This window comes from Phalacrocorax aristotelis, chromosome 5 (genome assembly GCF_949628215.1).
Source record: "Phalacrocorax aristotelis chromosome 5, bGulAri2.1, whole genome shotgun sequence".
Taxonomy (NCBI): Eukaryota; Metazoa; Chordata; class Aves; order Suliformes; family Phalacrocoracidae; genus Phalacrocorax; species Phalacrocorax aristotelis.
The window spans coordinates 8,539,886-8,567,468 of record NC_134280.1 but is presented as its reverse complement, the minus strand read 5'-3'; the positions used below and the strand labels follow the sequence as shown (position 1 = coordinate 8,567,468).

The 27,583-nt window shown below is 40.1% G+C and overlaps 1 protein-coding gene across 1 annotated transcript in view; it reads right to left on the bottom strand.

Annotated features, from left to right (window-relative positions):
* The window catches only part of NCKAP5 (NCK associated protein 5), a 410,016-nt gene extending 394,709 nt beyond the window's left edge, over positions 1-15,307 (bottom strand). The window contains exon 1 of the mRNA XM_075092891.1: positions 15,064-15,307. The gene's annotated coding sequence lies outside the window, so the exon portion shown is untranslated. The remainder of the gene's footprint in view (positions 1-15,063) is intronic.
* Positions 15,308-27,583: the final 12,276 nt, after the last annotated feature.

Genomic DNA, 27,583 nt, shown 5'->3' with positions numbered 1-27,583 from the left:
TCTGGGCCTTCTCACAACTGGAAGAAAAAAAGAATCCAGAATTATGGACTTGATCTGTATTCAACAGATCAAAGACTGTTCAGTCCTGTAAAATCACTGTTTATCTTCCAAGGCCTAGGCCAGTCAAAAATGCGAGGTTTGTACTAAGCTTTTTGAGTATTTATTTTTTTTTTTTCAAATGGTACAGTGTTCAAACCATAAGAGCAGTGGCAGCAGAAAACCCCACCTTACAAAAGATGAGAAAATTCTGCCTACTGATTAAAAGTGAGCCATGAAAAGGGTTTCATTACCACAGCGCTATCTCTCCCCACCATGGTATTTAGCCTGGTCATGACTTTAAGTGATAAAGTGGGGAAATAATTCCAAAATTCTCTTTTGTGCTAATGTTTCAAACTTCAACGCTTGGGAAATAGAAAACTACAACATCATCTGCATTTATGCAACCTGACACTTAGCTAAATGGCTTTTTTTTGTTTTGCCCACAGTGTATTTCATAGCAATGCTGTAAGCAGGACCTGACTGCCTAATGCCCAATACTCCCAGGTATTTGCTTAGACTGGTCAGCAGTTTGTTAGTGCTAATGTATGCATTGTACATTCACGCCCACTGGATTAGGTTGCTATTTAGATAAGCAAGCTGCATTTTTGCGGAGAGGGAAAGAGAATGTGCCATGTGCCAGCATTAATGAGTTAATTAAATTAGAAAAATTCCAATCCAGGAGCCTAAAATGCTTAGATAAGTAGAATACTATGGGAATTACAAGGCAGCAAACACAGCACTGCTGTACCATTCTTGCCTGCATATCTAGATATTGTGACTGGCTTTGGAAAATTATGTTAAAATAAAATATGCCAAGTCAGCCAGAAAATATCTAGATAGAAAAAGATTCCTTCCTAGTCCTATTTTTTTGTGTTCTTGTGTGATAATTCGTTTTGATATACCCCAAATTTCTCACAATCTCTAAAACTGTTCTAAAGCATATTGGAACTGTACAGGCAGTGCGCAGAGCTGGCTGTGCCCTGCAAGTTATTTTGTAATCCAAACCACTCCCTAATCCAGTAGTCCTCTAATTCTGATTTCAGAATGTCCAGTGGTCATCCACAAGGCCATGATAAAGTAGCTCCAAGGAAGTGTGGGAAGGGCCAGAGCTAGACAAGGAACCGTCTCACCTTTGTTGTGATTTTAATTAAGTATGACAACACTGACACACAGCAGTCTACAAAGAAACTGAAAGTTGACTAATTTGACAGCCAAATGATGTAGATTTCTCCTGCCCTTACCCCATCCCTTGAAATAGAATCAGCAGAGCACATACAATGGTCTCATGCAATTTTTGACGGTGATCACTTGCCAGCAAAGAACAGACTCCTAGTACAATGTTCTAGAAACACAGCATTTAAAATAAAGCATCTCGTTTACTAAATTCCACCCTGTTTTAATCACAGTTTTCAACATACATTTACGCTTTCTCCATGCAAGATAATCTTCCATTTATGCAGCAAACTAAACAACCAGTAAAGCTTTCTATAGCATTGCTTCTAGGATTTAAAAAAAGTTAAGATTAAGGGCTTAAATCTAGCAAACCTATCAGGGTGCTCAGAATAATACCAGGAATTTCAATAAATCAGAAAATAAAGAATATGGCATTAAAGATGTTATTACTATGACAGCTGTCAAGATGAATTGCATGAGAAGCATTTAAAAGATTTATATCTCAGTATCAAACCAGGTTAATTAAATGGATGCGTGCATCCATTTAAGAGGATAAGGTGGGTTGCAGTGACATAAAATGAGAGGGCACAAGATTACGTTCTTTCAGCATTAACAAGAACAGGTTGAACTGATATCATTTCCGTATTCTGTAATAAGCACGATTCATCCATTGCCATTTTCAGCAATTTTCTTTCCAGGGGAAAAAAACCCAACCCAAAACCAAAAAAAAAAACCCAAAAGAGACTATGAACATTTATAGACTAGCATAATCAAAGCTTTAACCTTTTCAGCGTTTTCTGTTTGAATTGGCTGTCCATTTTTATCATGGGGTTCCAGGGCCATGCCGCAGGGAGGAAAAGAACCACCAGTAAATTACAGCAAAGAATGCTGGAAAGGTCAAAGGATTGCCCTGCCCTGTTTGCTTTTATGGGACATATGAAGCATTCATATCACGCAATAAAATTATTGAGACAAAAATGATGAAAGATAAGCAGCCAGAAAGCATCAATCTGTCATCAGGATAGCGACTGATCAGCATGGAAGAAAAGTATATATTACAGTGTTATCAATAAAAAATAGATTATGACAATGATGTTTGTGTATCCTTAGTTTCTGCACTGAAACAAAATCCTCCTGAAATTGTAAGACGTGCAGCCAAGAAAAGGATATCCAAGCAAAACTGAGGCTATTCAGGCTCAAGAAAACATTAGATCCACAGCTCCCATTTCTTGGGTGAGTTTCTAACTACTCATTATTAGATATTATTTATTACTATATACTATTATAAATTATATCAGCTTTTATATGGTAAAGATGGATTCCCATAACAATTGAGCCTACTCCAGCAAAGTTTTGCAATCTAGGCTGTTAATCTGCAGAAAGGCATGGTCTGAACACAGCTACAGCATCAGCTGCCTCTGGAGGCTTCAACACACATTTCTCTCCCTTGAGAGCCACAGCTGAGCTGAGGTCAGGATTGGGCAGTGCCAGGCACCTGGAGAAGCTGCACTTCGGGATCTGAGGAAATTTCACTCAGGGAACTGCTACTATTCACACACCTAAAGGGTTATGGGGAGATACTGAGGTTCAAAAACAAATGTCCCCTTTGTATCCCAATAAAGATACCTCTGGCATTTTCTGGGTTAAGGCTGCTAAATATGAAGCGCTAGATGCAACCTCTAATCTAGTACATCATTGTTAGAGCTAGTTGTTTCTCATGGTAAAATGATTGGCTGGCAGCAGAGAGCCCAACAGGAATCTCATTAAGTTTCAAGCACTGAATTACGAATCTTCATCAGAGGAAGTGGCATCAAGTTTAGGAAACCAAGAAAAATAATGTACCAAATGCATGTATGTTCATCTAGTATGTTGTGATGTTCAGAAAAATGCATGCAATTAAATCAACATGTGAATCGATCCAACAGACAACTAACTGGAGGAAAGAATTTAAAATACACAGTCGAGTTTCCTACCTATTGCTCAGTTTGATTTGTGTTTCCGTCTCATCTTTCTTTCATTGGTGTAAATTAAGGCACTACTCCAGAAAGTTCAAGAATCAAGAACTGCAAACCTACGTGTAAGACCTGTATGGGGACGGGGGGGTAGGGAGGGTGTCTCTGCTGGAAGCAATGGTAGATTACCAACTTAATTTTTGAAACTAGAACTAGGAGCTTGTGAAACGCACCTAAAGAACCCTTCTGAGACAGATGCATTTCAGTCAGCATCTTTTCTGCCTGCACATCTGTCCTAATCGTAGTCCAGAGGGAACGCTAAAAATCATCAGTTCTTTGCACATGCTCCACCCCTTCCACCTGCACTGCTAAAAGGGATGATGGCTCAAACGGTCACACAGGACTCCATGATCCAAAAACAAGCCCGTCAGACACCAGAGTGAATATACTTGGTAGCTTTTTGTCACTATCACCTCTCTTGTTTCTCATTCACTCATTTTGCAGTTTGTGCACAATAGAAGTTTGTAGCAAAATACTACAACAGTACATTTTGGTGAAGGAAAGCGATTTTGTGAGATGAAGTGTCCCAAATGGATGCTACTCAGTTTGGTCCTCCTCAGCAGCAGAGAAGAAAGGAATGAAAGACCATTTATTTACTGATGTATTCCAGCTCATGGATATGAGGAATATTAAAATCATCTTAACTTAGTGATAGTGTTCAGACATCTGGTTTTACTCCACAGAGCACTGGGTAACACTTCAAAATGTTCACGTGGCTCAAAGGAAAACTCTCAATATAAAATAAGTACTGTAAAAATATTTCCTCAGTTACCAGGAACATCTTCAGTACCCAGCTCTGCACATCCTCCATAGGTAACCAAAATAATTCGCATCAGAGGGAATATTGCAATGTCTAGACTGCAGAATTTGTCTAATGAATTTGGGGCTTTGGGGGTTGTAACGTGGTGTCTTACATTTCACCTTGCTGTACAGACACTCCCAGTGGACCAGGGCCTATCTTTACATTACAGACAATGACTTTATAATGGAGGTATTAGTTCAATAACAGCCCAGAAAAGAAGCTGAATCAAGCTCGTAATCCCTTTCCGTCATATGAAAAATAAGGGAGGATAAGGTAGAGTGAAATATATGTCTTCCCTCCATGATCCAGGAAGAAGGTAACTGAGAAAGGGCTCAACTCATCCATCTGAATAACCTGAAAATAGCCCCTCCACCCCACCATGACTGAAGTCCAGCCTGGGGAAGAACAAGAGGGGGAAGACAGTGCCAATCTCTTCCAGTGCCAGCCAAACCAGAACTGAGCCCTTGGTTTGAAAGAATGGACTATATCAGGGGAACGAAAAAAGAACATGCAGCCTCATTAGGCTGAACTGCTCCAGGTGCTTCCCATGCAGAACACCGTGTATATTTTTATCAGAAAAAAATTCTCATTTTGCTGTGCAAATACTTTCACTGAGTTCTGCAAATCTGTACAGTTCGGCCAGCTGTAACTACACCTGCAGCTCCTTGGACTCTGCAGTCACCTCTGTTCACTGCTACAGACAAGACACATAACAGAGATGCAGTGCTGGAGCTGAATTTGGAGGTGTCAGAACTAACTTAGATCCTGTAAGGGTGGGCACTAAAGTCCTTCAGCTGGCTCCCCAGCTGTTCAGCCTTTGCAGAAGTTAGAAGTCTACTCTAATTTCAGCTGACCTAACATCATCCAAGGATCAGACCCAAGGGAATTCAGCTGCAGCATTCCCAAACATGCTTCAGTGACATCTCTCCTTCATGCTCATGCTCACAACAGAAAAGCAACGGGGCACGACTCGGCTCTACCATCTCCAGTTTTGTTGTGGGATGTATTCCCTATACGCCAATGAGCGTACACGAAAAAAACTCCAGAGAGATTTCCCCGGCCAATTCAAATTCACTTTATTCTTACACAACAGAGCATGTAGGACTGTGGGATATCAAGACCGCAAAATTAAAAAGAACAGATACACATTGATTCAACTCCATCTTCAGCTTATGGCCAAGAAAACTATTATGAAAATGTTAAAAATGAAAGATGTTCTGCCCTTATCCATATTTCCTTAGACAGTGACAGAACACTGAACAGTGCCAGCATACTGAACAGCCCTTCACCTCTTTTTTTCTCTGCAATTCTAGAGCAATCTCATCTCAAACGCTGAATTCAGTTCTGGGCTAAAAAGATATAAACAAACATGATGGAATTCAGACAATAGCAGCAAAGACAATTAAAGTATTGACTTGGTGGGAAACAATTAACAAGTGCCTTCATAGTAGTTTCAAACAATGACAAAGAGGAGACTGAAATGGGAAGAAATGACCATCTCCGCAAGTTTGAGGGACATATACTAACACTAGAGACAGTGAGGAATTGATTAGGTTATTGACAATAGGCTGAAAAGAAATAAAGAGGGGAAAAGGATGCTGAGTATCTGAAGAAATTAACTAAACTGAAATCCAATACAGATTGATTCCCAGAGAATCAAAGGAACACTTGTCAAATTAAAAAAATAAGGCAGGATGAAGTACAATAAAGTACACAGAAAGTGAGGATGCTGCCAGGAATGCGTTGTCTGAAGACCCTGATGGGGAAGAAAAGAGCCCTGTCTCCCTTTCTTCTTAGAGTCTCTCTTTATATATTGCATTGGTTGATCCACATCAGAGACAATTAGAGTGAAAGGCTTTTGCTTGGGGCGGGGGTGGGGGGGCAGAAGAGCCACTCCATCCTTCCCTCCATGCAGTCAGCTGCTGGCAGTGCTTACTCCAGTTTCTCAGTGTGAAGACTGGCTGTCACACACTGATTTCTAATTTTTCCATCTGCCAGAAACTTAATAAAAATGTAAATTAAAAAGCATTCATTAATTTCCTATTTAAAAGGTTCACAGCTCTCCTATGTTTTATGTCATTCTACCAGTCTTTAATTCATCTGCACTCAGTTCTACCAAGTGAAATGGCAGAGAACAGATACTCTGCCATCACAGATAATAATCCCACACATCGGGATCATGGATACAGTACTATCCAGAAAACATTAGAAAGAGAGGAGGCATACTATTAAAATTCTCTAGTCTCTCCCTTTCTCAAGCATCTCCCTGTTTAGAATGCAAAGTAAAAATCATTAGACTACAAAAAGTAGCATGAAAGAAAAAGAAAAACAACTACTGACCTTTCAGAAGTTCATCATTCACTAAAATCTGAAAGATATTTTTGCTTGCAGTAGCAACAGTTGGGTTGGCACAGGATTACTCTTCCACTTTTTCCTTACAGAATTCACATTTATGCCTCAAATAGGGTATTTTTTCCCCTAGATTATTTCTTGGAAATAATGCTGTGCAAGTTTAGATAAAGCTATTAAGATTATAGTTTCTGCTCCTCCAGTCTTGGAATAACCAGTTATTCAATAATACTGTTTAGCTTGAATTTCAGCTGGGGGGGGGGAAGTATTTTTAATGGGGAAGGGGAAAGCGTTAATGCACTTGCTTGTTCTAGATCATCCACTTTGATTTTGAAAGTGCATTTTGAGACTAAATCTAACCTTTTAAAGTATTTTGTTCTGCATAAGGTTTATTAATTTGGTGGGGGAAGGGAGGAGAAACAGTTTTGGACATAAGCAAGAAGGAAGGAAAATATATTTTTTTCATTTCAGGTAAGCCCTAACTGTTTGCCCATATTTTGAGTTGGATCCCTGCTCCTAAGTGGGTGGTTTAGCTTGATTCACTAACTTCACTGTTTCAGTTTCTCTGCTATAGTGTGGAGGTAATAATACAAGTGCCATTTACAGAATAATTCCTCTTTGTCAAAGACTTTAACAGTGAAACTTTCTATTAGTGCTGCTGCTCTGTGTCATTACTTTTCTCCATCTACCAGAGATGTACATCACTATGCACCCAAACAGGGGAATGATTCTTTCTCAAAATTCTGCACAATGCAGCAGAAGACACTTGGTTCTCATTCACCTCTTGGCTGTTCTGTCAAAATGAATGTTTGTAGAAATGCAACTGTGACAGAATTAAACCCAACAAAAAGGCAGAGAAGAGCCTGCCACCAACCAACTGAAAGCAGCTATGTAGGCAATAAGCCAAATATCCTTGACTCTCTCCACAGATTTAAAACTGGCTCCCATACAGGGCAAACCAGGAAGCATTAAAGCAGCATTTAAAAAAAAAAATTAGAACAATTTTTTTTTTTCTGTGACAGTTGGGGGTCTGAAGCAGGGTGCTGCAGGCTTTAGTGCTGTTCACCTTTGGTTTTCCCTGTTGGTTCACAGTGATGTTACCTGGAGCTACTGGAGAGAAGAGAATATCTGAATGGGACTCTAGGAAGGGGAAGAAGAAAGGAAGGAGAAAACCAGGTGGGGTCTTCAGAGGGAAAGAAGTCCCATCTTCTTGCCCAATGGTGTGTCCTAAACCCACAAGAAGGTGTCATATCCTTCCTGTCTTCTTGGGTGAGGATCCTTTGAGTTAAACCTTAACCTCTTCTCTGCCTCACACCTGGGTGAGCCACCCCATCTCAGCTGAGTATGATAGGAGCTAAGGGGATCCAGCCTCCTTCCTACTGCTGCTGGTTAAGTTAGATCCAGGGAGGGGGGGAGCATTATAAGCTCTTGAACCATGCACCCAAGGTGGGAATCCCCCTGTAACTCAAAGGAAACAAACCTGGAGTTCAGGTAGAGAGGAATAAGTAAACCAAGTAAATAGCAACTTGCTTCCACAACAGACAATAGCCAGTGGGTGAAACTGAGAATTTAGTGCTTTACTAGGAACACAGAAAGATTACCTCCCTGCCAAGAGCAATCAAAACTTTGCCTAGGGTTTGTGGTATATGTCTGTCTCTGCATCTTCATGCCGCCCATGGCATTCCTTTCTCAGGGCTGTGCTGAAACTAGCCTCTAGTCGATTAAAGTTATCAATGTCTGTTTAAAGCTTCTTCTTGTGACAGGAGATTTCTGTTGTAATCGAGAAGAAATGCAATTCACTTGATTAAAGATTGGTAAATATAAATGATAGAAATGGTTTGCTATGAACGTCGTGATGTATTCCCAATCAATAACACCATGACAGAACTGCAGCTTAAGGGAAGGAAGTTATTAGTTAGATTGTGCTACTGTTGTCTCTCCTCTTCAGTTCATTTGCTGCTGCCTTTCATTTACTTGTGCAACCTTAAAATAAAGATTAAGATCTTAGTCTCAAATGTTAGGGCTAGCAGCCAGTGACATAAGAGATCTGTTTATTATAATGTTACACCAGGTTTCACTTTAATACTTTCCTTCATAACATCTACTAGTGGATGTTAAAAATCCTTAATGATTTAGCTGAACTTTTAGAAATTACTAAGTGTTCCTCACGTGTAACTGCAAAGGGCACCTACACTGTTTATCACCAGCATAATATGGGGATTGGATAGATCTGATTATTGGTAATTGGGATTTTAGCCTTTCACCTCTGGATCAGCGTTTCAAACTCAGACCAGGTTGGTATTGAATAAAAGTCATTTCCATGAGCTGGCTGTTCAGTGACCTCTACGAAATATTACAAGTTGGTAGTGGACAGGTGTCTATATAATTAAAATACACTTCGCAAGAACAGTTGGCACCCTGGAATTTTCTCATTACAAATCTATAATCTGGTCCCCCCAGCTCATAAGTGGAAAGTATTTGGGAGCACTGAGATGTCATTTAAAAACAAGGAGGATACAGTGTTCTTTGTTAATCCCACAAACAAAGTACGTTTGTTTCTAGAGCAGTTTTGAATCCCCAGACAAATGCTTTTGTGCACTGCAAAGATTATTAGTCAGGCTAATAAAATTCATGAATTATAAGTAAAAGATAAACTCTAAAAACTGATAAAAACCTAGAGCCCTGTAGGTTATATTTTGCAAAATCTCACAGCCAGCACTATGTGCAGTGTTCACTGTAAAGAGAATATATTTCCACACAGTATCAACAAAGCAGAATCACACAGGATGTGCCACATATCCAGGAATCCGCATTAATTGAGCCAATATTCCCAGACATCCACACAGAACTCGAGTATTTTTGGTAGCCAAAACTACAAAAAGGGTTTTGATAGAAGGTATGCCCAGCCTCAACATGAGGTGGTTTCTCTGACTAGGAATCAAGGCAACAGTTTTATATTTGAGTAGGATTTGGGGGACGGGCAGGGGAAACAGTACAATATTTTGCAGCTTTTGAAGAACCAAGCCCATAATTCAATCCTTCAATCTGTTTCTCTTCTTTAACCCTTTCAGAGGTTTTGTCAAAGAACACGTGAGAAAATGCTCTCCATTGACTTTGCTTTCTTCTTATACTAATTCTAAACTAAGCAAGGCAGAGCACTTGAGGCTTAGGCCCTATGACAGATGCAGCTTCGTAGAACTGTGGGACATTGAGAGACTGTCATGGAAATCCTTGTGGACTTGCCAATGATTCACATCTCTGCCCATGAAAGATGTAAGAACGTTATATGGAATCGAAACAACAAGGAAGGACTTTTAAGTGCAAGTAAATCCCCAATAGTGAGAATACATCTGCAAGATGTTCCACCTCTGAAAAGAAACATTGTTTGGTCTGACCTAGTTCAAGATGCTAAAAGATGTAGAACAACAGTTGCTAAGCTTGGCAGGAGGACTATGGATCCACCCGAGAAAAGAGCCCTCATCTCAGTGTGGGAACACAACAGAGAAGAGATTAGTTAGCTCAAGAATCAAGTAAACTTAATTTTGTGAGAAGGTGAAAAGAGAAAAGAACCACACAAAAAACCCCAGGCAAACCCAAAATCTCCTAATGGTCCCACTATGGACCTACTAGGTCCTACTAGAAGTTTTTTACTAGGAATTTTCTTCTTAAACTGGTTTGTTCAGCCACTAATTTCCTCTGCAAGCAGAAACTGAAATACAGGGACAAAAATACTGCTAAGCAAATCTCAGAATTTAGCCCTCCAGTCTCCAATTTATGGGCATTAAATTAGCCTTCTTTATACATACATTTCAGATGGAATGGTTAAAAGGAAGAGGAAAACCAGGAATGTGTGGAATCAAAGCAAGTATTCACCCACCCACTTTTAACACATTTCTGCCACATTGTCCAGAAGATCATCTATAACCTGCTCAAACTGAACCACAAACCCAAAAAGTTAAAAACCTGGAGAGCCACTGTTAACAAATTGCAGATGCATGGGACTCATCCAGAAAGACCTCACAAATCAGCAATGAAGGGAAGAGAGAGCAAATCATGCAGAAACTATTTAATCAATGAGTAAAGACAATTATAACATCTGTTAATCTTTTGTGTAGGTTATAATTAGATGCTGCGGAGGAGTAGCCTTTAAGGGGGAGGCAGGGAATCCTTTAACATCTGCTAGAAGGGCAAACACTGCAATAAATGACTTTAAATGCAATCAGCAAAATGAGAGCTGTGCAGAGTTCACAAAAGGCCTGTATAAAAGATTGAGGATAACAAAATATTTTGCCAAAGGTCAACTCCTGCAGCACTAGAGCCTGAGTAATGACTGCTAGTATAGAGGCCACATCAAAACCAAACGTGGTTGTACCTCTGAAGAACAATTCTTTTCTCGTTTGTGCCGTTATAGCAAAAGCACATGCTGCTGCTGTATATCACGTCAGCTTAATGACTTATTAGGGCTGTATCTATCAACCTTGAACAGTTTAGAATAAACAGGTATGTATGATGTATTTCAAAGACCAGAATTCAGTCTAATTAGACTGACACAAAACTGTGCTGTACTGTAAAGTGATGTGATTCTGATTTTAAATAATTAATCTTTCAGTAGCTTCTAAAAAATCCAATTATTTACTCGTTTTGCCCTTGAAAACAACCATATGCTTTAAGCTGTTACTCACTGAAAATGTAAGACTCCAAGAGGGAGTTATTTTATCCAGTTTAACATGGCCCTCTACTGGCAAAGTAACCCCCCAAAACCTTACCACTATGAACCATTTTGTCAGATCATTTCAGAGCAGCTGAAAACATCCTACATTTTACAGCAAAGTTACACCAAATCTTAGAAGATAGAAGCATAGATCAGAGCTTTAGGAATTTGGATAAATTAAGCCATCGCTTAATCTCTCTAGAGCTCCTGCACCAAGAGCACTCCTTCCTTTACCCCAGCAGATGCGGCTCCGGACATCACCACCAGAGCAGTGAAGAAAAAAAGCTAAGTGCTCGTATCTAGTGGAGAAAGTCATTTTGGAAGCAAATGCAACCCTTTTACTCATGTCAAGTTGTGGTAGGTTCCTCAGGGAGCACCACTGATTCCCAGCAGGATCAATGCACACTTGTGATTTCAGTTTGCACAGTCAGGTAATACTTCGTATAGGTGAAGCAAACACAATATAGTCCAGCTGCAAAGTGAATACTGTTCAGAATACAAGTGCCAATACCATCAAAAAGGAACTTCACTGCAAAAGAATTCCTGCTCCCTTCTTTTCTCCACCATTACTGAAAATCCACAGTGGTGATTCAACACAGCTTCAGTTAAAGTGAAGCAGACAATGAAATTCGCCTCTGTTGTAGCATGCAGTAATTAACTCTTCCTATTTGTATTATGTCTGAGCAACAAAGAAACAAAAGGATATGGTAAACTGTTGAATTTAACAATTGAGATAACGACGAATTATAATAATCAATTAGCACTGTCAAAGAAAATAATTTGTGACATGCATTTGATTCTGCACAGACCCATTGTGTGCACACACTATCCAAGGCTAGTTTGGTTCCAGAAAACAAATAGTGTTGTCCTGTGGAAAGCTTATCAAGCATGCAGTTTAACAGTAGCATTTGTTCTTGCTGTATGTCAATACTAATAGACCATTTTTCAGCAACATAATTTTTATCCACTGCTTTATAATGCAACCTGCTTTTCAGGGTCTGCAACATTCATAGCCCGTAGACAATGTTACTGCAAGTTTCCAGAAGTCACTGCTGCTGTACAAACCACATTTATGTGATTCACCTGAATGCCAGTCAATGGAATCATAAAAGACTCCAAGTGTTTTTCACATAATAGCTACCTAAGTTTTCATCCCCAAAACATCATGACTAATTTATGTAACCATGAGGGAATACCTAATGTAATTCAGGTTTCTGCATGCTACGCAAGCGGTATCATTAGACAGTACAGAACCAAGTCTTACAAGTTTTAATGGTTCATGTTCTATTTGCATTGTACATTTATTCTGTTTTAGTAATAAAACTGCATATTAGATGCCATAACTCACAAAGGTGTTCTGGCAGCTTTGGCATGGATTTTTATTAAGCACAACTCCAATCCTGCCAGGAGCTGAACACGTGCAGAACCGCACAGGACCTACAGAGCATCACCCCGCATTTGGCCCTGGCTGTGCCGTGCTAAGCTCCTCAGCCAGCTGTGCTTCCCTTTGGCACCTTTGTTCTGTGGCTTTTATCCTTACCTCAGTCCCACTTGTCAGATGATGACAGGCTGGAGTCTGCACTTATTCCATTTCTTTTCAGATGGTGAGAAAGCCCAAAGAACTCACATTCTTTTGGCAATTGTCCCCTTTAATGCCATCCCAGAATGTTATCAGATTATATGCGGTATCCTTGGGCAGATTTCTCAGACCCAGGGAAAATTCAACCAGGGGATCCCTCTCCTGAAAAGTGAGCTCACTCTGTATCCTAATTTGCTACATTGGAATGTAAGAAAGAAAATGTAAATGTGAGAAGGGAAATGTAAGAGAGGAAAATGAAAATCAAATGCCCCCAGGCTCATCAGGTTTTGAGAGTCTGCTCCTGCTCTTAAGTTAATTAGCTGAAGATTTGCTCTTGACTGAAGTGGAATTGTACCCTACCACTTTACATTTACTGGGGCAGGATTTCTACTTGTTTAAATCTAAGCCTCTAAACACTTATACACAACTCATGCACGGTAGAGAAGTCTATGAAGTTTTCTGAAAAAGGCGTAAAATTCACATTTGAAAGATTAGGACTTGAACTTAAAATTACGTGAGAAAGATAAGTGGGACCTGAGCATTTTTTTTAATCTCACATTGTTCTAATTATTTTGAAGAGTCTGTAGGCATTTGCCAACATGGTACCTGAATACTTTGCAAGTGTAAATACCCTTATCAGTTCACATCGGTGGATCATCATTATTGGCCACAATGTAACAGAGGGAAGGAAAGACTGGCTCACAGGAGTCACTGTGGTAGGGATCAAACCACCTAACATTAAGCCTGTTCCTTCTCTCCAGGGAAAGGCTCTGACACGCTTCTCTGTTCTTCACTCTTGCGTTCAGTGGAAGCTTCTGAGCTACAAGAAGGTCTTTTAAAGAACATACAAACTTTTTGTTTATACTATTACTGAAGAAGGGTGAACACGTAAACAAGCAAACTCTATGCTCTTATTTAAGCGCCTATTTAAAACCCCAGAAGACTTTGCCAGTCGCATGGCATCAATGCAGAGCTAAATTTAGGGTTCTTCCATCCCCCCCCAGGAGAATATGCTTCAATTCCAAAGACAGAACAACAGCCTCTAAGTTGCACAATATCTTGAAATGCCAAGCCACATTATAACATCAAAAGAAGAGACAGACAGGTTTTGATCTGCTGTAGAAACAGGGTCACTCGAAAGGGGCATCTGCAGTTGTAGCCACCCAAACCTTAATAGGAAGCCCCAAAAATCTGTTGCTGTGTAGGGTTGAGAGGCCTCGTAAACAAAGTCAGCAGCAAGAAAAGCAAACCAAAGCTGATAGTGCTAATAAATAAGGAGAAATCCTCCAGCTCCTATTTGATTGATTTGTACTGACTTACTCTCATATACTTGCCAATCATAGTTTGCTGATTTCATTCTTCAGAAATGTGCTTTGTCTCCACAAAGACAGATCATTAAGTAGAGGTAAATGGTAATAAAAGAGTTCCTCATACACATACTGTGATCAGGTTACGCCCTGGAAAAGCCTCTACAACTGAAATTGCAGTAATTTAGAACGGGCTTCTGTGAAGGATTGAACTGAGAAGCAGGAGACCTGGGGTTTGTTACCAGCTTTTGAAGCAGGTAAACTAAGTTTTAATAAATCACATCTATGGGCCAGTTTCCCCCTATGTAAAATGAGAGTAATTCCACGACAATCGCAGCTAGTTGTCCTGAAAATTAGTTAACCAGTGGTCAGAAACATAGTTCTGTCCCACAAACAGCAGGCAGCATAGAAACAGTTTTCACAGTAGGTACCAGTGTACTAGTGTTTCAGCTCTGATGTTTCAGGTTTTCTTAGATTTCTAACATGAACACTCAAAACAAAAATTACTGTTTCTCACATAACTGACAACTCATTTTATACAAAAGGCATCAGATTTCAAAGCACTGTATGATTCTTTCTTTTAAACTTATATAACCCCAGAACTTGAACGGAAGTTAAAAGTAAAAATAGTCAAATTTTGTTTTAAATCGGTGCCTGCATAAGGAACAAAACAATTTTTAAAGAAAACTGTACTAAAAACTATAAGGAAGTTATATTAAAAATTCAAGTTAATTTTGAATATTCAAATAAATACCATGAAATGATAAGAGAACAATCTTAAGACAGACTAGTTTTTGTTCCGTTAATGACAGTACTCACGAGGTTTTAAGAATCTTAGTGTTTCATCACTTAAATTAAGAGAGAGCCACTTCAGCGTAATCTCATGCAAACAAAAGCCAGAATCAAGTTTTCATTTGTCCTTTACTCTGTTGCTGAACCACACTCAGATGCATGGCTGTAATTACTCCTAACAACTACATACTTGCTGCTCTTTTAATTAAAGCAAAACTACAAATAGCAATGCTGACACACTCCTAGAGAAAATAAGCTTTACAGAGATGATAAAAACACCAAAACAGCAAAAGTCTTACTTGCAGCAGTTCAGTTAAAACATGCCAGCCCTGGAGAACTCAGAACCGTAAGAAGTCTCTGCAGTCCAGAAATTCTCTTGAGTTTATCCAGTGTTTATTTACCAAGCTTTAAAAGTCTGTGGTTAGAAGAACAGAGTTAGCTTTCTACACCATCCACAGCACTACTGAAGTCCTCCAGTAACAGCAGACATGAAGTTTGCTGATAGTTGGGTTTGCTGCTGCTGTGTAGTTGCTCAGTACTTGTAAATACAAGCTCTGTGGACAAAGTCCCAAATGACATCACAGGCAGCTGCTTATTGTTGAGTCTTTATTAACCGACTGTCAAAAAAAGAAAAGCAAAGAGGAAAGAAAAGCACAAACTATCTTCCCTGCAGCACAATTTGCATCTTAGTAGGAGTTGCAGTGCTACAAGTATAAAAACTTCTGTTTACCCAACTGATGTTTTCTTAGAATGAATAAACAGTGTTTGCAGGGAAAGCAGAAAAGTAAGAAAAACTTAAACAGCTTCAACATGGAAAAAGCACAAGGAGAAAAGAAAAATTTAAAATGCCAGCAGTGCCATTTTCAGAATTTCCCCGGAATTCTCCTAAGTCTTTTGTTTATTTAAAAATATGTAGCTAGGGCTGCAAATCTGCATGGAATTTAAAGCACAGAGCAGAGGACTTTAGTAAGTTGAGATGAAAGTTTCAACTCCTCCCTAATTTTAAAAGTTACAGAATTACAAACTAAGATCTTTGCAAGATTTAAGACAGCTTAACTTCAATTACAATGTGTTTTGAAGAAAACTCTCTTACCTTCTAAAGACAAAAATGTATGAAAGCAAGAAACAGCACCAAACATAGATATTCGCTATGTGTTAAGGGAGTAAATACTGACCTTTCCTTCTCAGAGGTAGAGGTCCAAGACCAAGTAGTGCTTTGGAATTGAAACACACACACAGTTCCCAGCGAGGCAAGGGGTACTCACCTGAGAAGTAGTTCAGCTACTAATCTGAATCTGTCCTCTGTCATTGAGAGTTCCTGCTGAAAGAGAGGGGCTGGCAGTCTGTGCCTCGATTTCTCAGAAGTCAGTCCTTTCAAGTCAGAACTTCAAATGCTGGAAGGGCACCACCAAGGGTTGTGACAGACTGAGCTGTGTTATCTGTGCATGCTTCCACACGAAGAACTTCAATATTGGGAAACACCTGGCCACTCACATCCAAACACCCTAGACTGCATGTTCCACAAACAACAAAACAACCGAAACTTGAGCTCAGTAATGACCTGAAGCCAAGTTTTTACTACATTTTAATTGCTACATGTAAGAGCATCAGTCTAAATTCTGCCTGTATTTGCAGAGAGCAAATCAATCTTGGGTCAGATCCTCAGCTGATGTAAATCAAGCTAGATGCGATGACACACCTGAATAATAGCAGTCAGCACCAGCTGAAATCTTGCTTTTGCCTGCAAGAGTGCCATTAAAAAAACCTGTGTGACCATAACAACAGAGTGCCTGATTTTCTTGGTCCTTGCCCTGAGTGGCAGCAATACCCTGCTGACGTAGTGCTGCTGAGCTCACTGGAACTGCTTATACAAACAATCACTACCTCTAAAACATAAGTCTGTGCTTTTGAAGGAGTTCTGTTATAAATGCACCTACATTTAGTTCTGTTGCTAATCAGCCTGTAGCGCGCAAGAAACATCATACTGTGTAACCATGAGTTATATTTACTGCCCTGACCCAAACCTATGGGGTTGCAGTCATCTTCCATTGCAGTCAGCAAGGTTTTGTATCTTACTCATTAAAAGCTTGCTAGTTTGATACAGGAAGTCTTCAAAATACTTTGAAGTGGACTGTGGGAAAAATAAGTACTAACATATAATATCCAATAACATGAATCTCAAAACATAACAGCTGTAGTCCCAGCTTCACAAATGCAGTAGTGCAGCTACTCTATTTAAGCAAATGTGAATGAGGCCATGTGCTTGCATGTACGGCTCCATAAGGCTTCAGCTCATTCCAACAGGAACAAGCCCATCCATAAGATCAGCCAAAGAGTTAGATTTTGTTTAAACCTGATGCTGATTTACAGTGTGCTTCCTCACACCAAGGATAAGATCCATTTTTTTCACCTGCCATTAGAAGTATTTATAAAATTGCAAAACACAGTTATGCTCCAGCTCTCTTAGTAACAAAGCTGGCTTGTCACATGACCCTAATGCAGACACACTCATGTAGAAGAAAGGAAGAATGTATAGATTCATAAAATAAGGAAAGCACTGGTTTGATCGAAAAAGCTAAATGTTTAATGAAATAAAAAAGGACAAGCCTTAAGGAAAACTGCAGCCTGTTCCCAGGAAGAATTTGTATTATTTAGTAAAATTTAGCACTCCCTAAACTTTCTAGAGAATGTTAATGCATCTCCAGGCTAAGCACACCTAGATGAGCAGGATCAGGACAGCAGACACGCTGCTCACATGTCTCTGGTCAGGCAGCACTGCAGAGGCAGTGACTTCAACTGCCTGAAAGCAATTTTTCAGAGACTTCTAAGTGAGTTCTATCTCAATGCTTTCAGAACTGGTCAATCTTGTAAAAATAAATGTGCAAAGTAGCAAGATTTGTGGGTTTAACCAGAAAGTTATTCTTCCCAAGAGGAGAATTCCCATGCGGGTGGACAAACAGATTCTGCATTCTTCAAATTACAGCCCTTATTAAGGGAGTGGCCATTAGCTCACCCTGTCAGTGCATTTATCCATCTAACTTCTATTCTAAGTCATCATAAGATATAGCTACTGGCTGTGCAGATACAGCTTATTTTTGGCAGGAATGCTGTGGCTTTTGTTAGAACAAAATTCACAACAGAATTCAGTCCTTGACTACCTGCAGGTTGAGTGAAAAGATAAAGAAGTTGAAGTCATGAGCTGCAGTAGTTGCTCCTGGGCTGATGAGCAGCAGGTTGACCTGAGTCATGATTCTGAGGAAATAATTCAGCTTCATACTCCCTCATTTTTGATGGGCAAATAGGTAAGATGAGACATAAGGAGCCGATCTAAGTACACATGGATATTAGTAAAGCCTGTCAATTAACTGATAGCAGTATTGCCAGGATCTGTTAAAGACCCTGTGTGTCATACTAACACAAAATCCATACTATCTTTAGGTTCACTGTCCACATTTGATTTTTCTTTATTATTAACATAGAAAGTTCTTCCTCACTGAAGAAGCCAAAACAAAGCCCTGATATTCTCACAAAATGCAGTTAGTGGATGGGATTGAGTCACTTAAACTGCACACCGTTTTTCCTGAAGCACTGCAGAAGTCCCTGCAGTCACACTTGCCCAATGTGCATGTGCGCTTCTTACCAGCACAAGAGCAGAAAATGGCTTGGACCCAGGTGCCTCCGGGTCCACTCTCTCATTACAGACTCATAAAGCTGCAGCACGAGGTGATCAGCCTCACAGCCCAGCAAGTTAAAAGGGAGGTGGTAAGACCTAAGAGTATTCCCCTGGAGGGATGTCTAATGTGCCACGAGTCCTGTTTGGTTCAGTACAGCTTTGGATGGTGAGCCTGTGGGCTACGTAAAAGCCTTGTTTTACCCTCTGATACTACTCCTGGGGCAAGGACAGACAAGGTGACAGACTGAAGAGCAGTTTAGTCTAGAAGAACTAAATTGCAGGACATTAAAATCTCAACAGATTGTAATATAATATAATACAATCCTAAACTGTTATAATTTTATCCCAAAATAAATACTCAGATCACTGGAGGGCAAATTTAAAAAAGAGTAAAATAAATCGCAGGCTGCAGAATTCGCCCTCCTTGGAGTTGCACATGGTTGGAAGTCTTGAGCTGGTTCCTAAAATATCACAGAAATTTCTCCTAAATGACACCAGGGTACTGAAGAGCAAAATGCTCTATGAAAGTTACTATTATTCTCACTTTTACCAACACAGTTAACTATGTCTCACAAAACAAATACCTACAAGCATGTGGGATCATCACAAGTTAGCACAGTAAACACTTTTCTAAGCCTGGGGTAGTTGGCAAAGAGGATAAACAACCGAACCAAGTGAAAATATGTGGAGAGAATTAAAAGGAAGCGTGTGGGCGCGGTGTATGAATCTCCTCAGATACTCACTGTCAGAAAAGGGCCTTCAGTTGAAGCAGTTTGATCAGGCTGGTAAGCTTTTGATCACGAAGATAGTTTGGTTTGTAACCTTACTGAGTGATTTTTCAAAGCTTTTTACCACCCCTGCATGTCAAGAATAGGGGAAAGGTCTTTAGCAAAGGCAGGTTTTACCGCTGGAACAAACAATAGCTCTCTCCTCTGTCACATTTATGAATTTAAGCTTCAGAGAAAGCAGCAAATAACATATAACAACAATAACTGCCTTCCAATCGGCCATTCCACTACATATGGGGTCATGGGATATTATTAATCTGCTTCGTCCTTTTCAGTTGTGCTCGTCACCTAGCGCTGCCATGCTCCCCACTCCAAGAGCTCCTGGACAGCTTTCTGAAATGACGGGCACGCTCCCCAGTACCTGTCACTCCAGCAGCTAAAAAGATGATATTCTACCTCCTGGCAGGGGACATTTATATAGAAACATTTACTCTAACTCATATCTGACACTATGGGAAATCCTGTCCTTAAGTGTCAGGATGAAGTCTTGACACACTATTCTGACACATAAAAAAAAGAATGGTTAAAATGAAATGTTTTATCTAACCTTTTTCAGATAAGCTGAGAACTAAAATGAGCATATACAATTTTTCCAGCCATAGCAGTGATTTGCAATCAATTTTTAAATCTTTTTCAGTTCCATAATTTTTGCTTTAGTAGAATTCTGTGAAAACCATTCACCGGAGAAAATTGACGGGATGTCTTTAAAGGACATTGGCTTTCACTATAAATTGCCTCATTGTAAAATACGATGTTAAGCAAATCATACAAAGTCTGTTTTGAGTGTTGCCACTTGAAACTGGAAGAGGTAGGCAGAAGCTGGATTTTTGACTTACAAGATAACTCAGAAACGTTTTAAATGTGATTACTAAATATAAGTACATAAGACGGGCTCTCATTAATTCCATGGGTTAAGCCATTATTCCTTCTTTGCCTTTCCTGTTGTTTCTGGAATCAAGCAATTGATTCAGACACCAGTGACCTTATCTAGAGTTAATTGAAATCAATGGCATTAGTGGATTCTGGAGCAGGCCCAAAACCAATGTGCATTCAAGGGCTTTTGTATATCCTTAATCACATGGGTAAGCCTCTGCAAATTTAGGTTCCAGTGGATCCAATCATTAAATCAGTTATGCAGTGTTTAACTTCACATATGGACAGTGGTCCCCTGCCGGTTATTGAAAGTGGTCTCTATTAAGAGGAGAAGGTTATTTCTGTAACCTATTTCTGATGAAAACGTGTATTTCTACAGGTGTCAGTGTTCCAGCACGGTTGGCACCTAATGGGAAGGCTGACTAATTTGTGCTCTCCTCCTGCCTTTTCGGACATGTCGCTGTGTGTCAGAAAGCAGAGGTATCAGCTTGTGAAACACACATTCCTCTGATGCAAGCGTCTGGCTTCTTGGCAGCCAAGTCGTGACAGGTTCTGCAGCAGCTGTGATGGCTCCATGCTCTTTCAGATGGTTAAATAGTCTTGGTTTTTAGCCTAGCTGTTTGTTTTCTGCTGCACTGCTGGATGAAAGCCCGTTTGCCCTTTTAATCAATGAACTGGCCATTGGACTGCAGTAATCAGTTAGATTTTTGTACATGTCAGAGCAGAGATTCTTGCCCAGAGACTGCCAGCTATACGGCCCTGCCCTCTCAACTTGATGCTTAAGCTCGTCCTGCTCTGTCCGACACCTTTATTCGCCAAAGAAAAGGTCATCTTTCCCAAAGTGAGAGCAAGCCCTAGAATAGCTTTCTTTAGCTCTCAGTCACAGAATTTCATAGCTCCCGCTTTGTTACAGGAGATGGTAATTAGATCAAACAGAGCAAATAAGGAATACAATTTATTTATTTCAGATGGCTTTATAAACTGTCCTCCCATGTGCACGCACCAGATGGAGATAAGAATCTGGCTGGAAGCTTTAGCCTTACGCTGTGCGGCTCAGAGGTAACAGCACATCAACTTATTAAGGGAAAAAATTCTTCAGCGAAGATTACAAAAATCAGAATTAAATTTTATTTAAATTGCCCTTAAACATATTATGCAAATCCAAAATATAACAAGCAGTTCCAAGTAGTTCCCTTGAACAAACAAGCACACGACACTCCTAACACTGAACGTGATAACACAACATTAAAAAGGAGTTCTCACAGGGATACCACAAAGATCAAAAGGTGCCACCTACCTCTCAGCCATTTGTAAACCCATCTCCACCTTTTCACTCCAAATGATAATCTGTGCCTCTCTGTGTTAGACATCCTTCCTCCTTTTTCCCTGTATATTGCTGCTTGTGGAGGAAAAGTAAGTAATGAACTGACTCGGGCAGGCTACGGTGTCCCTGGCCAGGCTTTTACTCTATGTTCTTCTTGTGCTTGCCATATGAAGCTCTTTTTGTGGGGGTAAAGTACTGTTGTTGCTACCTCCATCAGAATAGAGAAACTGCACAAACAGGCCAATTTCTGCTCCTGCCACAGAGATCTTAAGGAGAGAACAAACCTTCCTTGCTATCTACCTTCACATGTTTCATCAATCCCTTCATGAGGGCCTAGTAACAACCTGATCAGTCCTATCATCCACTCTATTTGCCAAAGTGCACACACACAGTTAATCAGTACCCACAAGTAGCTCTGGTCACTGGCCAAAACAACACCTGTGAGAATGATACATCAGTGTCACCGTGGGTCCCAACCACACCAGGTCACGCGTAGCCAAACAGAGTGGCCAAAATCGGCACTCAGCACCATCCTTTCCCAAAAGCTGTAAGAAAACAACAATCCTAAACCTGTTTGAAATATATTAGTATCATTTAAAGTTCTCTTTGGGTCTTCCAAATCTATTTTCAAAGCAGGACAGGGAGGAACCACTACCAGCATATGACTTATTAAAGAAGACCTGCAACAACATCCCTCATTTTAATACCTTATAATTCCATATTGTGACATACCATATAAGTTGATATAAGCGTCCTATTTTACTGACTGACTGTTATCAACAACAGTCTATCTGAAATGCCTTGCCAGTATTGTGGTCGCATAACCCCCCATGTCACAAGTAAAATGCTCAGGGGGTTAAGTTACTTGCTTAAAGCCCAAGTGGAGCCACCAACGAATTGAAGTCTAGGAATTACTGCTCCCGATACTGTAAACGGAGTCCCGGACAATGCCATGAAGTCTTAGCCAAAAGTGCCTCAATGCAAGTCCTCAGGCCTCTCTCTGCTGTCCTTGAAAAATCCTGGGTTGTTGTAGAAAGCAGTAATAAACTGTACACACACTAGAATTTCAACAATATGCTGTGATTACTTTAAATCTGTGAAATATAACACCTCGTAACAGCTAGCTAGACACCTTCCAAGGAAGGAGACAAAAGTGTGTCTTTGCAAAAGGGATGATGAAACAGCCTGAAATTATTTTTGTGAGGAGAAAGGTTTCCTAGTCTCCCTGCAAGGAAAAACCCCTCCATTCTGTTTGTCTGGATAGAAAAGGACAGGTATATCAAATGAAGGCTGTTCCGGTTTATCACACTGCCTTCTCTGCTACAGTACTGAAGATTTTATTGCATGCTATAAAGAGAGGAAAAACTCATCTTGTAATCATATAAACACAGTGAACAACACAGAATAAGTATCAATTACTTTTGCAAGTTTCAGTGTTAGCCTCAACCCCTGAGGATAATTTCAAATGGTATGATAAAGACTTCGGTTAGATTAAAAGCATCAAAAGCAAACTACCATTCAAAACCAAACAATTCTGTCTCTGCTATGTAAGTTACAATAAATTTTCTGAACTGGCAGATTTCCCTCCTAGCTGTTCAGCTGCTCCTTCCCCATAGGTAAAACAAGTCAATCTGTTTGAGAAGACAATTTGCCACCCAGCTTACTTAATGCCACACATTAAAACAAAATGACTGAATAATTTTGATGTCAAAGAGCTGTTTTAATGGGAATCCATGGTTAAAAGAAATAACTGCAATAGAGAAATGCAATCAGATGCTGCTGACTTCCATGTGAATTAGATCTAGATAAAATAACTGTCCAACTTTTTGTCTCATATTTTACATGGAACTTTTCTCAAATCCTTCAGCAGGTCCCTGCATATACATTATTGACTCTTTAATCTCATGATCCAAATTTTGCTCAGTGATGTTAGTATAAACACAAATGTGACTAACAGACACCACCAGACCTGTGATAAATGTTTATTCATGTGGAGTTACACATTATGAAGTCCTGCAGCACGCTAGCAAGTCAATGTAGCTGCATTTTCCATTCCCTTTGTGCCAATAATATGTGACTATGGAAAGTGCACCAAAGTGCAGATGACTAGTGGTAGGTGATACTCGGTAAGGTGCAATGACTTGCAGAGATGTTTCAAGTAGCTTGGAATAAGCTACTTTGGTTCTGGGAAGCAACTTGGCCACGTTAGCTCCCCAGCGTGGAGCAGAACACAGGAAATACCCTCCGCAGAGCCCTATGCCAGCATGGTTACAGTCCTGCCCCAGCCCAGCCAGCAGGTTCAGAGCCAGCTCGGTTATTTCCACATGGCACTGCCATATGACTACCAGAAGTGTCAAAAGTGTCCGTTTTGCTTTCAGAGAGAGAAAGCAGGAAAATGCTTTATCTTCACAGTGTGAGTCATAACCTGAAAGGCTTTCCTAGTCGTGGTGTGAGTTCATTTGATTCATCCTAAAACACCATTCTTAGCTGAAAGAATAAAAGCAGCTCTGAGGTTGAGCACCAACTTTGAAATGGTCTGTGATAACATGAAGCAAGACTCACCCTTGCTTTTTGATCAAATGAAGGGCTAGGGCTCAGGCCAGTTAACTGTCTTATTATACCAGCTAAAGATCAAGAAACTTAAGTGCATACTGACCAGCACTGCTAGTGCCTGCTCCATGTTCTCTTGAGTTCAAATACAATTTTAGCAATCCAGATGAGCAATTCCAACCTGCTTTCAAAGGTTGCATGCCATACAGTTAGCTTTCATATACTGTTGGATATATGTATTAATGACAGGGATTAGCTGTCACTAGCCAGAACCACTTGCTTAGTATATTTGGTACATCCTGAAAATATGAACACTTTAGAGTTTTAACCCAGACGTGTTTGCTCTACTTTATGTTCTAGGTTGCTTTGCTGAACTACTTGGATGAAGTCTCGTGTGTTGACCAGGAGGTCAGCCATTGCAGACACCTGGAACAGCTTCTCTGGTGTCTCCCCTGCCCTGTTGCTGTTTCCTTACCCCTCCAACATTACAGATACAGCAGTTCCCAGCATGCAGAAGTGTATCTTACTCTGTATGAGTTGGCATTATCAGTTAGTATTCCTTATGTGATACCACACGTAAATGGACAATGTCTAAGAATTTTAAATAAGGCCCAATACATTCTGTACATCATCCACAATATTGGCAGTTTCCCTTCAGAGCTTTTCCAAACGATCCAGAAGCTTGGACATGAATAATTTCTCCAGTGCTATAGCTTAGGCACTTGTCTTTAAACAGATGAAAATTATTGTTTATTGCTATGCAGCCTTAGGACATATCAAGATCTCTTTTTGTTTCTGTAGTGAGGCCCGATTAATACCTAGGACTTTCTGCCACTCAGAGAATTTCAAACTATCAGGATTTCAGACAGAACTGTAATGCTCATGTGTGCTTTCATAATAGAATCTAATTATAATTATCCAAACCAATATCAACATAAGTAATGACAGTCATTCTCGGTCTACAGGAAACTTAGGTATTCTATATTCAAAAAAATATCTACTACAAGAGATTTTTCTCTATCCCGTTGCAAGATCAGCATTGCACCTTTGTGTGGCTTCAAATTAGAGTACTTTATTGAGCTAGGCAGTCTTTGGCTAGTCTCCATGAATGTTTTGCTGCAAAATAAGATGGGACAGTGCAGTTGTTGCTCTGTGCAATCTTAGTATGTAGAGGGCATTAGGAATACCTGCACAGAGAACCAGTGTGGGATAGCCATTTTGTAGTGATTTACTGCTAATTTTGCAGTAGCTTCTCCATGTAGACAAGGCCCTAAATCTAGGTGTCTATTTTTAAGGCATATGCATTTCAGTAGCTTTTGCATAAAATGATACCAATGAAAAACAGTATTTATAAAATGTCACAGACTAAGAACTTAATTATAACTTGTTCATCTGGTGGGACCTCCAGGGTTACCACTCCCCCCTGAAAAAGTCAGTTTATGAATGCTTGAAAAGCCTGCTGTAACTTTTGAACTTTGCCTTGTTCATGAGAAGTTTGCTCTGATTATTTACTGTTTTAAGACCAAGCAATTTTGGGCAAATTATAAGATGACACTTCCTCCTAATTAACTTTACAGTTAATCTGTTTTTTTCCTCCACCTGCAGCACTGTGAAGCCCCTGAATTAAATCTCAGCCTCTTTGCTTTATCTAATATGAATGTTCACCAACTGTTTTCCAACTGCTACCAAGCAAACCTGAAAATTTCCACCAAACTCAGAATCCTGACCATCAGAAGAGATTGAAAAATATTGGATTAGTATACCTAGACACATTACAAAACAGGAATTTACAAATGGGACTAAGCTAAACCAATGTTATTAAAATATAGCATAACTGAGCACAAGCAAGCTTGGTATCTTCTTTCCTCTCCTCCCCTCCTCTCCTCAGAAGGATCTAATGACCAGATAGTTGGCAAGATAAACAGTAAATGCCACTGTAACTTAGTGGGGACTATGTACATGCAAAGCAGAAATGGTAAATATAATGATAGGACTTGGTTTAATATTACATGTTATGGTTTTTAAAAATATATTTAATTACTACTGTCAGAAACTGTGCTAAAAATAGGTTCTGAGTTGCATTTTTTCTAAATGACAGATAACTGGAGGAATGCAGCATTCACAAGGAACTGTTTGTACCAGGCACTGTATTTCCTCTCCACCCAGCAGAACTTTCACAAGAACTCGTATGAATTTTGCAAATATATCAAGGAGAGAATAGACACCAAAGGCTGTAAAAACTAGATCACAGGCATGCAAGTATATGCAGGTGCTATAAGCAAACTACATTTCCTTCCCACCAAAAACGCCTCTCTAATCGCCAAGTTAGCAAGAATGTCCTCATTGCTCCAATATTTTCCCTGCAGCCACACAATTTTTTAAATACATATGCAGCCATTTAATTTTATCACCTAGAATGACAAACTCAGCAAGTGACAGTGTCCATCAAGTCTCCTGAAGGTTACATAGCTCTTATATACATCTTGCAAATTAGTCTACATATTCAGGCTGTCTGTACAGTTATTAAAATACTATCATCAGTCTTCAAGAAAGAGAAGGAAGAATTTGGATTTTAGCTATTCCTATAGCCCTGACTCAGGCATAATTCTCCCTAAATTGAGTGGGGAGTTAAACCTTATGGGGAGATTAAGTGACTTCAGCTCACTGCTCCCATACAGCAGACCTACAGAGCTGGTTTTGTTTGGAAATGTTTGGTGTTAGGAGCTGAAACCACAATCACTCGTTATCCGAGCAGCTGCTTGGGTTGAGATGCCCCCCGCTGCACTAGGCTGTGGGTGAGGAAGGGCAGTGTGCTGAAGCAGGGCTGTCTGACACAAGGCACTTGTGACCCCCTCACAAGGGAGACCTGTCTCTCAAGCCATTCAAGCCAGCACAACTTTAATTCACTCAGAATAAGGGTATGGTCATGCTTTATGTACTTATACCCCTGCTTCCATGTGGAATAGCAGTGTTGTCTGGTGCCATGAACTAGAAAACCAGTTGCCCAAACAATGTCAAAGCCAAGGAGAAACAGCACAGCTCCCATGCCGACCCTCCTGCCGCTGCCCCTGCTGTTCAACAGCTCCTGGCCTGGCTGGGTAGCAGGTAGTCCCCGGCTTCTAATTGCCAAGAAGCCACCTCAAAATTATTAATGCCACATCTTCCAACTATGAAGCATTCATTTTCTACAGATACCTGTGGAAAATAGTTGCCCTCAGGATGGCATATTCTGGAAATACTTTTGAGGAAAACAACACGGGTGTTGGGAGCAAGGCAGCAGCAGAGACACTTCTCAGAGACAGATGTTCGCCTGGAATATCTTCCATCTGAGCACACGTGAGCGCTTGAGCAGTCCAACCGGCCACCTCAGCTGCGTACTGACTTTACGGTGATCTTTTCTTTCTGCCTGGGAATTACACAATGGCCAAGTGTCTGCGCCTTACCACAACACTTGCCCCTTGCTCTAGAATTCAAGCCTTAATTAAAAGTTTCTACACGTTATGCCCGGAAGGAAGATTTATCAAAACATGAGAAGAACATAAACCTTCAACCTATATAAAGCCTGAGACAACAGCTTGGAAATTCTGTTATTCTTCTTAGCACAATGCTGA